Source organism: Chrysochloris asiatica, unplaced genomic scaffold (genome assembly GCF_000296735.1).
Source record: "Chrysochloris asiatica unplaced genomic scaffold, ChrAsi1.0 scaffold00018, whole genome shotgun sequence".
Taxonomy (NCBI): Eukaryota; Metazoa; Chordata; class Mammalia; order Afrosoricida; family Chrysochloridae; genus Chrysochloris; species Chrysochloris asiatica.
In genome coordinates this window covers 25597437-25609148 of record NW_006408536.1, presented here as the reverse complement: position 1 = coordinate 25609148, position 11712 = coordinate 25597437, and positions in this window count along the sequence as shown.

Genomic DNA, 11712 nt, shown 5'->3' with positions numbered 1-11712 from the left:
TTCATTGGGAGCATAGATATTTATTATGGTTATTTCATCTTGTTCAATTGTCCCTTTAATCATGAGATAATGTCCATCTTTATCTATTATGCTGGTTTTTGCCTTAAAGTTTATTTGATCAGAGATTAGTACTGCCACTCCTGTTTGTTTTCGATTGCAATTAGCTTGGTATTTTTTTTCTATCCTTTGGGTTTTTATCTGTTTTTGTCTCTGTGTGTGAGATGTGTCTCTTTCAGACAGCATATTGAAGGATCTTGTTTTCTTATCCTTTCTGCCACCCTCCTTCTCTTCACTGGTGCATTTAATCCATTTATATTCAGTGTAATTATCGAGAGGTATGGATTAATTGCTGCCAGTATGTTTGTATTTTTTTGTGGTGTTGCTGCTTTCTTTGTTCTATGTGTCTTCCTTTGTTGAGCTCATCCTTTTTGTGTTCTCTGTTGTGAGTTTCTTCATAGTTTTAATGTTTCCATGTTCTGCTTGGATTTTCATTTTCTTAGTATGTTGTGAAGTGTTAATTTTCTTTGAGGTTGCCTTATAGTCCATTAACTTTTCTCTCCATTTAGTGCAGTCTGTTTTATCCTGGTAGCATAGTGGTTACGAATTGGGCTGCTGACCCCAAGGTCAGCAGTTCGAAACTACCAGCTGTTCTGTGGAAGAAAGATGAGGCTTTCTGTTCCCAAAAAGATTTACAGCCTCAGAAACCCTGTGCAGGGTCACTATGAGTTGGAACCGACTCCATGGTACTTAATAACAACAATATTTTATCCTGTAATCTACCTGATCTTCTCACCATCTGGATCTCTGTTCCTACGTGTTTACCTTCTTTTACATTGTAATTGTTTTAATCATACACTGACCTCCCAGATTCTCTGAGTTTGTTCTTATAGTTTTGTTCTGTTCTTGACTCTTCCTTCTGTCAATTTAATTCTGGGAGGTGCTGCCATGTATCTCAATCTCTGGTTGTTGTCTGTTCTTGTTGGTTCTCAGTCCACAGAACTCCCTTTAGGATGTTTTGTACCACAGGATTGGCTTTGGTAAAATTCCTTAGTTTCTGTTTATCCTGAAATGTTTTGATTACACCGTTGTATTTGATTGATAGCTTTGCTGGATAAAGGATTCTTGGTTGGCAGTTTTTTTGCCTTCCTACTTGCTTAGTTTCTGCTGAGAGATCCGAACTTAATCTGACTTGCTTGCCTTTGTATGTCACAGTTCTGTTTTCCCTAGCTGCTTTCAAGAGTGTCTCCTTATCTTTGATTTTGGAGAACTTGATTATGATATGTCTCAGTGATTTTCTTTTGGGGTCTATCCTTCCTGGGGATCGTTGAGCTTCTTGAATGTTTATCTTTTCACTTTTCAGGATGTTAGAGAAATTTTCTTCCAGCAGTTCTTCAACTATTTCCTCTGTGGACTTGTGATTCTTCTTGTTCTCAAATGCAGATAATTCTTAAGTTATTCCTCTTCATGTAGTCCAACATGAATCTTAGACCTTATTCAGATTATTTTTAATCCTTTTTTCTGCTTGTTTTTCTATCTTAGTAGTATTGAGAGATTTGTCTTCCAGCTCAATGGTTCTGCCTTCCATCTCGTCTTTTCTACTCCTTTGCCCTTTTAGTGTATTGTCTATTTCTGATATTCTAATATTGATCATTTGGACCTCTTGCTGTAGGTTTTGAATTGTTTTAAATGCTGTATCTAATTATTTAATTGCTCCTTTATAACTTTCTGACTTCTTCCTTTTTTTTTCTCAACTCCATTGTAAAGTGCTTTGAAACATTTTATAATCATTTTTCTGAATCCCTTCTCAGGCATTTCCAAGACCTGCCCTCCTTCCAGAATGGAGTCCAGGTCTATCTCTAGGTCATTTGTCTCAGACATTTTATCTTGTTTCTGGACATTTGCTGATACGGTCATCTGCTTTTGCTCCTTGGACATGTTTAGTGTTTATCTGTGGCCTTCATACTTAATTGAGTATGTGTTTTGATATTTTTTATGCTTTCTGATTATTTTCAGGTAGATGTGATCAGGATGTGGACTTCCCTTTCCACTCGTCTTTAACTAAGTAACTTTCACAGGTATTGTCTGCCTCCCTGGTATATGGCAGTTGATATTGGTTCTTGCCTGGGGTTTGGTGTTTTATAGAGTGTGATTGTAGCTTGAATATATGGCAGCAGTTGCTGTCTCTTCTTGGCTAATATAGGGAGAGAAAGAGTCCCCCAAAGGTAGAAGAGGAAGCATACAACAGCAAAACAGCACCAGCAAAAAAAAAAAAAAAAAAAAAAAACCCCAAAAAAAAAAAAAAAAAAGAGAAAAAACCCCAAAACAACAACAAAACAAAACTAGACTGAACAGTGTAGTCTATAATCACAGAAAAGGGAGAAGAAGGAGAGAAGAAAAAAAAAAATATCTGTAGCCTAATATGAGTATGTCCTCTCTTCAGCTTCTTGCCTTCAAAGCTGCCTGAGAGATTTCAAGATGCCACTGTTGGTTGTTATGCTGGACCTCAGGATTTAATTTAATTTTTGTTTTTAAACTCTCTTTCCCTCTCTACACCCCTGTCCTGATCTTTCCTGTATTTAAAAAAAACCAAAACAAAACAGATGAGGGCCTGCTCTTTGGGCTGAGAGTATCTGTGCTCATGCGTGGCAGAAGAACCCACCAGTGGTGAGAGTGGGGGGTGTCCACTTGCTCAGGCACCCCCCCCAGTCACCAGAATGGAGGTGCGCAAACAGTGGGGGGCAGGGAACGACAATGAATAGATACCAAAAAAAGAAAATGAGAACAAAGCTGAACTGACAAAGTGTATTGTCCACCTTTACTCCAAGGTTCCCGCGGCATTTTTCCGTGGTGTGTCTGCTTCTCCCCGCTTGGTCTCGCCGTTTGGTCTCGTCCAAGTTATGGGCTCCAGGGCCGCCGAGTCCGGCAGATTCAAAAGTACGTGATTTCTTACTTCTGCTTCAAGTTCCACTAGCTATAAACCTTCAAACTTTTAAACTATTCGTACCTATGTGGTTCCAAGTTTCGGAGCTCTGCCCTGGATCGGCTTTGTCTGGTATTCTGTGCACCTTCACCCTAGCCGCCATCAAGCCCCGCCTCCACCCCATTTTTGTAACACATTTAAGGTAATTATTATTTGTGAGCCATCCATCTCTTTTAAACCTATTTCTTTTCTAGATCACAGGAATGCTAACACTTTCAGTTCAAAAACTTTAAAAATGCTAAAAGTTAAAATGCAGAGATTCATCAAAGTCCAACTAGAAATGGAGGCTGGGGGGGTGGGGGGTGGATCCGCCCTCCTTCTACTGCCATCACTATTTAACAATCATTTGGAGTTTTTAACTTTCAGTCTCCTCATTAGGACATTGATTTTGTTCCTGCAGTCCTAGGAAATGAAGACCCTCAGCTAAGACGTTCTCCTGGCCCCTTGTGGTGTTGACCATGGTCCCTCATGTGGCTGTATTGAACTAGATGCTCAGCTGAGACGGAGACATCCAGGGTGGCTTCCCCCATAAGATCGGCCCCTTGGCTGTGCCTGCAATGTCTGCCGGCTGGCTGGACCTCTCTCTGCAGTAGGGGATCCAGGAATGAAACCTCATGCTGCCAGGAGTCGTCAGGCATACTCTACTATCAAGGTAAGTCACAGGTTTACCCCAGATTCAAGGGCAGAGCAGCATGCAACACAGTGAGGGGAGGACTCCTCATCAGCCATATTGTAGCCAATCTACCAGAACATAGTATAAACTCCAAGCATGCCAGGTAGCAAAAGACACAGCACAGTGAGATTTCACATTATCTGTTGTTTATTGTGCCGTAAGGATAAACAACAGCAACAAATCACACTGCCACTGAGTCCATTTTGATTCATAGCAACAGAGTTGCACTACTTCTGAGGGTTTCTGAGGCTATAACTCTTTATGGATATAAAGCAGATTGCCTCATCTTTCTCTCACAGAGAAGCTAGTGGGTTTGAACTGCTGACCCTGTGGTGTTAGGCCAACACCTATCCCAGAGTGTCCCCAGGGCTCCTTGCCATAAGGATTATTGTGAAATGCCATCGAGTGGGCTCCGACTGACTCATAGTTACCCTGTATTGGATTTCTGAGGAACAACTGGTGGGTTTGAATCACCAACCTTGTGGTTAGCAGTCCAGTGCTTATCCTATAGCGCCACACCAGGTCCTGAGGATGGTGAGAATAAATAAGAAAAAGTCTAGTGCATGGGTTAGCAAGCATTTTTTGTAATGGGCCAGGGAGAAAACTGTTTTGATTTTGCACAACACACGGTCTCCTGTTGTTATTCATCTGTCACTATAGTGTTAAAGCAGCCATAGACTTGTTGTTGTTAAGTGCTGTCCAGTTGGTTCTGACCCATAGCGATCTTGTATAGGGTTTCCGAGGAGCAGCTGGTGAGCTTGAACCGCTGACCTTGTGGTTCAAGCTGATTTTGTAGTCCGGTACATTAACCCACAGCGCCACACCAGGACTCCAGAGACCACACTGAAGCAAATGGGCGTGACTGCATGCCAATAAAGCTTTATTTGTAAAAGTAGCTAGTGGGTGGGATTTGGTGCATGGGTTGTATTTTGCTGACTCCTGGTCTAGAGAAAATATTTTTCCTGCATTCTAAATAGATTTAAAATAATTGTATGGGAAGGACATTTCTGATTGTAGTAATACCCATAGCCATTATCCAGGGCAAAGTAAAGTGAATTGAATAATAAATTGTGAGCTGGTGAGGACTGTTTTGTGTATCATTAACAAGGTCCTGTATTGCTAATACCAAGCCCCATGGATTGAATGTGCTTATTACTTGAGAGTGGTAGATGGAGACCTAGCCTCTTCCCTACTTGATTCTCCCTACATATTCTAGAAAATGTCCCCGTGTTCTGTGAGAAAGACCATGGGAGAATGTGAAATGCTATTTGGTAAGCAGAGGGGCAGTCAAGAAGGTAGTTGCTGTGTTCCAAATACGTTTACTAGCTTAATGTTCCCAAGACTCCCAAATATTTGAGTGCTTGAGATTATGTGATGAGTCCAAAACTGATCTTGATTTCAAAGCCCTTTTGGCCCCTTTTTAGTAGTTAATGATTTTTTTAACCTCTGCACTTTTTGATAAGCTGTTAACAGCTCATATTTCATCTGTGATCCATTAGTACTTTATGAGGTTATATTCTGCTTTTTCCTTGCAAATAAGACACCAGAATAGAAAGGCTGTCTCCTATTGCTGTCCTCTGGGCTTCTTTCTCGTAGGTACTAAATGACCGCTACTAAGGTCTGTCAGAACTGATATATGACGACCATGCTGGCTTGTGTTGCTGTGTGCCGTTGTTTGTCAGCTTGTTGCCTGGGCATGGACACACAGGGAGGAGCTCCTGACAGAGTTCTGGGAACGGTCCGAAGAGAGTTAGAGAGGGGCATGTGGCCCACGATGTGTACAGAAGGGATTGTGAGAAAACCCACTCCTCCCCCAAAGTCCACAACTACCCAGCTGTCATTTTGCATGATGCTGTGATGCTGGAAGCGATGCCACCAGTATTTAAAACATCAGCAGAATCACTCATGGTAGACAGCTTTCAGCAGAGCCTCTAGATTACGTCAGACCAGGAATAAAGGCCTGGCCATCTACTTCTGAAAACCAGCCAATGAAAAACCCTCTGGATCATAACAGACCTGTGTCTGATGGACTGACTTTGGACGTGTCATCAGGAGGGGTCAATCCCTGGAGGAGGACTTGGTTTTGTTCTGTAGTATCTAAGGTCATCAGAGTTGATTCCAAAGGCGCTTTTCCTAAAGTTCCTTTCACTAAGTGACTGTTTTGCAAGTATGAAGGGATAGATTTCACTTCTCTTGTGCACCCTTGTCCAGATAGCTCCCGTTGGAGGAAAACTGCATTGGGCTTCCGTTGGCTCCACATAACAACATGCAAATAGCTTCAGATTGACAATTTCTACAACTGTAGGAGAGTGGCTATGACCTATGACCGGAGCTTCTCCGACTCCTGCAGAGAGTTTCTAGAAAGTCCCTCCTGTCAGCTTGTGGCTCCCTGAGTCTCTTCAGGAACTATTTCTAAAGGAAATAAAATCGTAAAATAAAAATAAGCCTTCCTTCATCTTTGTCCGAAAGTGGGATTTGTCTTCCTCTCTATCTCTTACAATCAGTGCTTCCCTTGGACTGCACATCCTCAGGGGATTGGTTCCATAATCCCATCCATAATACCAGGATGCCCAAATCCATGGAGGCTCAAGACCCTTATATAAAGCAGTACCCTCCCCCACCTGTCATTGAGTTGATGCCAACTCCTAGCAATCCTGTATTGATTGTTGTTGTGAAGTGCTATCGAGGTGATTGCGACTCACAGTGGCCCTGTATAGGGTTTCCAAGGAGCAGATGGTAGGTTTGATTGGTTTGAAGTCTAGCGCTGATCCTACCGCACCACACTTATATCTAATACAATGCAAATGCTACGTAAATAGCGCTTTAATCACCTTCATAGCCTTTGGGGGATTTCATTAACCACTTAATTGCTTTCTAGGAGCCTTTTTTCTTGAAGATTTTCTATCCTTGGTTGGTTGGATCCACAGATACCAAGGGTCAACTGTATTGTCTTTTCATTGTGTGATTTCCTCTTTGACCAAAGCCCTCAACTAGAGGGCTTCTCCCCCGCCCCCGCCCCAACTTGGTAGATCCAGTGTGAGTCTCTGTTTATCTGAGAAGGGTCATGGGTCTACAAGCATACACAGAGTATTGTTTCATCTACCAGGTTGCTGCCTGGCACTTTTTAGATACTTGAAGCTTCCGTTAGGAATTGAGTTATCCAGTGCTGCTGAACAGAAATTCCACACCAGAGAGTGGCTTTAACAAACAGAAATTCATTTGGTCACAGTTGAGGTGACTAGAAGTCTGAATTCTGGCCCCCGGCACATTTGTTCTGGGGGAAGGCCTTTCGCTCTTTTCAGAGTCTGTTCCTTGGAGACCTCATGTTACATGATGTTTATCTCCTGTGTTTTGCTTCCAGAGTCCTGTTCTTTTAGATCTCAAAAGAGATGGATTTAAAGACACACCCTGTGGGGTGGTGCTGTAGGATATGCACTCGACCAGGGTCAGTGGTTCAAACTCACCAGCCCCTCCTGGGAAACCCTATGCAAGGTCACTATGAGTTGGAACCTGCTTGGCTCAAGGGCGCTTAACAACACTAATAATGTTGCTTCATTCACTTGAACAAAGACAGCCCATTCCCAAATGGGATTATAACCACAGGTTATAATCAGGTGCTGTGGAGTCGGTACTGGCTCATGACAACCCTCTGCACAACAGAACAAAACACTGCCCAGCCCTGTGCCAACCTCACAGTCGTTGCTATGCTGGAGCCTATTACTGCTGCCACTGTGCCAATCCATCTTGTTGGGGGTCTTCCTCTTTTTCTTCGACCCTCCACTTTACCAAACCTGATATCCTTTCCCAAGAACTGGTCCCTCCTGATAATATGTGCGAAGTACCATCGTATTTGATTCTTGTCTTATTTCCTTGTCCCTCGTCTGTTGCAACACCTTCTATACACACGTCAACACTGAGACCTGAAATACACTGGTGAGGCTGATGTTGGTAATTTAAGACTGGAGAGGGCAGTGGAGGAGCCAAAATAATTCAAAAGTGTCAGTGATGGGTTTGGGGAAGACTTAGAAATGACAGTGATTTCCGTGTAAATTGCCACCTCCGGAGGCTCCAGGCCTTTGTAGTTGGAAAATGAACAGTTTACAACCTGCCATTCACTGGAAACATCCATGTGATTTTCACACATACTCCGCAGCATTGTGTTTTTGAGAAATTCTTCTTCCAATAGGCTGCTCCTTTTTCTAAACTGATTTTGTTTTGACTGTCTGGTTTTAAATAGTAATTTCAGGCAGATAGCCTTTCCTGAGGATCCTTTTTTATTTCCCAGATTTTCTACTTCTGAATGTCCCAAATCTAGTTGCTCTTCCAGTGACGTGTGCTGTTAAAGTGACTTGATACCAGATCATGCAAATGGAATAACTTGATGTGATCTCTGCTTTTCGGTGTATTTCAATCTAGTCAACCTGAGAGCATCTGAGCTTATTTTCACCTGGCAGTGTTGAATTAGTTAAGACAATATTCCATAAGTAATATTGTCCTTGTTAACTGCTGTGGACATGTGGTGACACATGCACAATGAAACAAAAGGCTGCTGAGTCCGGTGCCAGCCGCATTAGGATCCATGTGGTTTTCGTTGACTGACTTTTGAAAGTAGTTCACCAGGCCTTTCTTCCTATTCTATCTTAATCTGGAAGGTGTGCTAAAACCTGTGCAGCATCATAGTGACAAGTCTCCAGTGACAAACAGCTGATGGCTGTGTCTGACGTGCATCGGGCAGGAATTGAACCCAGGTCTCCTGTATGGAAGGAGAGAGATTTACCACGGACCCACCACAGTTCTTACATAAAGAATGCCTTGTATTTTACAGTAGTCATATCTTTTTTTTTCTGGAGACTTCCTAGACTTATGTTTTGGGGACCTGTGGCTCCTCATGGGATTCACAGTCGCCAGGTTGATCGATGATGTGTCCCTAAGCCCTCGAACTATAGTATCATTTTTCAGAGATAGCCGTTGCAGTCAATTTGTCAAGATGGAGTCTGTTCTAAACTGCACCAAATGAAGTGTTTTAACTTGGGCATTGCTACACGACTTTAATATTTACTGTGTTGGTGTAACAAAGCGATTCTCTCCACATGGACTCTAATCCAAAATGTGAAAACAAAACCTCAGAAAACACAATACTATGCTCCACTTACCTCTTTGTTATGGGTTCAATTAAAAAAAACCACTGCCGTTGACTAAAGTTCAACTCATAGTGACCCTGTTGAACAGAGGAGAACTGTCCTATATGGTGTCCAAGGCTATAAATCTTTACCGAAGCAAACTGCCTATCTCTCTCCTGCAGAGCGGCTGGTGGGCTCAAACCACTGACCTTTTATTAACTACTGTGCCCTCAGGACGCCTTCTGGGTTATGTCTCAAAATGGATATGTTAAAGTCCTAATCCCTGGTCCGTGTGGATGTGACCTGGTTTGGCCATAAAGACTTTCACGATGTTATCAGTGAACATGGAGTCATATTGGAGTCGGGTGGGTTGTAATGGACTCCGAATGAGCTCCTATAAAAACAGTGAATGGCACAGAGACAGACAAGAGATGACCACGTGAAGATGCTTCTACATGCCAAGAACACTGGGGCTATCAGAAGCCAGGAGAGACCAGAAGGGCCTGCCCCTGGAGCCATTCCTGGAACATGGCTCAGGGTTGTTAAGTGCCATCAAGTATAGGGTTTCCAAGCCTGCAAATCTTTATGGGAACAGAAAGCCTCACTTTTCTCCCTTAGAGTGGCTGGTGGCCTTGAACTACTGACTTTGTGGTTAGTAGTCCAGTACTTATCCTACAGAGTCACTGTTCTGTTGTTGAGTTGGTTTCAACTTCTAGCAACTCCATATAGTGTTTCTGAGGAGCCGTTGGTGGGTTTGAACCACTAACTTTGTGGCTAACAGTTTAGTGCTTATCCTATAGCGCCACACCAGGACTATTATAGTTGTTTGTTGTTAAGTGCTGTTGAGTCGGTTCTGACCCATAGTGACCCTGTGTAGGGTATCTGAGGAACAGCTGATGAGTCTGAACTGCCGGCCTTGCAGTTCAAACTGACTTTGCAGTCCAGCTTATGAACCCACAGTGCCACCAGGACCCCACACCAGGACTGTGGACCCCCTGAATTCAGACTATGAGGCTCTGCAACTGTGTAGCTGCAACATTTCTCTTCTTCAAACCTGTCTACAAGTTTTATATTTTGTTACAGCAGCGCTAGGAAATGAATATACTCCCGAACAAGGACATTTTGTCTGTTCAATGAAATATGTTTCATGTTTATAACAGACTAGATTTTCAGCTATAATACAAGTTCAGTGATCAAAGACAAGTCTATGACACTAATTATGAAATGCTATATTTTCAACTTTTTATTATACAAAAGTTTTGGCGGTGGTGGTGGTTTTGTGCCACTAAGTCGGTTCTCATAGCAACCCTGTATAGATAGGGCTTCCGACGCTACAAATCTTTATGGGAGCAGAAAGCCTCATCTTTCTCCAGCTGAATGACTGCTAGATTTGAACTTGGGCCTAGCAGCTCAGCCTGTAATTCACTGCACTACCAGGGCTCCTATGGAAAAGTTTAAACATAAACCAAAGTTGACCCAGTGGAATGTTAAGCGCCCAGATGTAGTCATTGACTTCAGCTATTGTCTACTAAACCAGAGCTAATCGTTTCATCTTGTTTGAGCTATACTGTCACCCAGTTCTCTTGATTTAAAATTCCACCTTTATAAAGAGAAGCATTTTCAAAAAGCTGTATAAAAATAATGAATAAAATATTGAGTGGTAGTAACAGTGATGTCTAACATAATTCTAGAAAATGGAATGTGGTCTCATAGTCAAAATGTCAACCTTATAGCAGAAAACAGACTGTTTGTTACAAAATAGTGAATTAGGTATAAACTGAGAGCTAGTCAAATTCAAAGGAGCTCTGGTAGCATAGTGGTTACGAATCGGGCTGCGAACCTTAAGGTCAGCGGTTCGAAACTACCAGCCGCTCCGCGGGAGAAAGATGAGGCTTTCTACTCCCGTAAGGATTTACACCCTCGGAAACCCTGTACAGGGTCGCTATGGGTCGGAACCGACTCGACGGCACTTAACAACAACAACAATGGGTCAATAAGTGTTGATTTTGTAAATTGCATAATTATGTATGCATAGAAAAAAATAAAAAGAAATCCTGAGAAGTGAGATTTTCATTTTCTTCTTTGTGATTTTCCTTGTTTTACGAATTTATTGCAATGAAAATTATTGCTTCCAAAATGGTTGAAAAGAATTAATAAGAAATTTGACTACATACAAACTATTGTGTAATATGCCAGGTGTAGGTAGAAATTTATTAATAGATCATTTCTCATTCTCAATTCTATTTTCAAGTTTGTATGTGTGTCTGCTTTAATGTTTTTCTTGGATTTATATTTCTTCCCTACTCTGATTTGTTCAGATTGAGATAGAAATAATGTTCAAGCATTGGAATCACTAAGTCTTTTACTCTGTAGGTTTTTTCCTTCCTTTTTTTAAAGATCCCTATGCATTTATTTTAAAAAGCAATTAGTACATCTTGTAAAATTGCTCACAGTTGGATATTTGCTAATTGCATCCACATGATATTATTTAACATATCCCTTTCTCCCCTGTATTTCCCATCCAGTAGGATCAGCACTGGACTGCTAACCCCAAGTTTGGCAGCTCAAACCCACAGCTGCCCCTTGGGAACCCTACACAAGTTCATTAGGATTTGGAACCAACTTGACAGCACTTAACAACAGAACTAGAGGCTTAGTCAAATTCAAGTTCAACTTTAAGGGCAAGACTAGTTCATAAGGAAAAGGAAACAAGATGGTGGATTAGGCAGATATGCTCCTCAGACCCCCTGCGACCAAGATAGGGGATATCAATGAAACACATACACATGATAATTCTGGAATCCTGGACTTCAGATGGAAGGTTGGAGAAGTGGATCGAAGACTTAATGGGAGGAGAAACTAAGCACAGGTGGCAAAGGAGGGCAACAGACTAGTGAATGTTCTCCCAGTCAGATGAAGTGCAGCTATTTTGAACTTGT